Here is a 1,508-nt window from a genome sequence, read left to right as displayed (position 1 = left end):
TATTCGGGCGTACGCGGCGCGCTCGGCGCTTCGAACAGCTCCGGTGTCCCCATTATTTTCGATTTACGGCTAAAATAAATTTTTCTAATTTTTTTCAATAACATATTCCTGCTAAAATAACTTTTTTACATAGGGATTAAGCATTTAGAACGATACATTGTTTAAAATAAGGGCACTTTACTCTTGACATTTTACGGTTTTTTCAATTTTCTGAAAAATCCTATCATTAGATTTTTTTAAAAATACGATATTCTTGCTTAACTAACGTTTCTACATAGGGATTAAGCATTTAGAACGAAATCTAATGTCAGAAAATGGCACTTTACTCTTGACATTTTTCGGTTTTTTCAATTTTCTGGAAAATCCTATCATTAGATTTTTTTAAAAATACGATATTCTTGCTTAACTAACGTTTTTACATAGGGATTAAGCATTTAGAACGAAATCTAATGTAGGAAAATGGTACTTTACTCTTGATCGGTACGTTGGGACTTAGAAAATATTCGGCCGTACGCGGCGCGTCTCGGCGCTTCGAACAGCTCCGGTGTCCCCATTATTTTCGATTTACGGCTAAAATAAATTTTTCTAATTTTTTTCAATTACATATTCTTGCTTAGATAACTTTTTTACATAGGGATTAAGCATTTAGAACGACATATTGTTTAAAATAATGGTACTTTACTCTTGTGATTTTTCGGTTTTTTTTGATTATTTTGAAAAATAAATTTTTGTAATTTTTTTAAATACGATATTCGTGATCAGTGATCGATTTCACATATGGATTAAGCATTTAGAATCGTGCGGAAGCGTTATTAAAAAAGTTTACTCGATGCGATGGGACTTTGAAAAGTTTGTGAAAATTTTCATATTGGGAAAAAATGTGTAATTTTTTGTCTAGTTTACGGTAATGTAATTTATTTTAATGTTTACTATAAATTTTTTTTTCGTTCGTTCACGCGCTATGTTACAACAGCACGGCCGGGCGGTCTGTTGCCGCGGCGGTTTACACTCATAAGCGCGCGTGCTATTCGGCCGGCGGCGCCGGCGTCCTTGCCGGCCGTTCGGTATCTATAAGAGATACACGGTCCGTGCGAGGCGGACGGAGCAGAGCGGGTTTTGGGCCAATTCTACGATCTCGGTCGAGAAGCTGTCTCAGAGCTCCTTCGGGGCTTCGGTCCTGACTGTTTCGTGCCGTTTACGTTACGGACTTTTCTCCACACAGCGTGGCCACGGGTCGGTGTCTTTGACCGAATGGCCCATATGTGGCAAGCCCTACGGGGTTGGTTACCCGTATGCACTTTGTATGTATACTCGTACTCACTGAGCAATCGACTCTTCTGTCCGAGCGATGGAAAAATTTTTTAAAATGCATCTGTAAGATTTGGAAGCAAATCGTACCAATTGAAAACTGTGGCTAAAATGAATAGCCCAGTGGAGAGAGAAAACTATCAAAAAACTGATTTTTTAAATCAAGAGGTGTCAGAAATCGAAATGCCTAGCGCGAGCGG

The sequence above is a fragment of the Megalopta genalis genome, unplaced genomic scaffold, assembly GCF_051020955.1.
Source record: "Megalopta genalis isolate 19385.01 unplaced genomic scaffold, iyMegGena1_principal scaffold0068, whole genome shotgun sequence".
Classification (NCBI taxonomy): Eukaryota; Metazoa; Arthropoda; class Insecta; order Hymenoptera; family Halictidae; genus Megalopta; species Megalopta genalis.
This window is presented reverse-complemented; position numbering follows the sequence as displayed.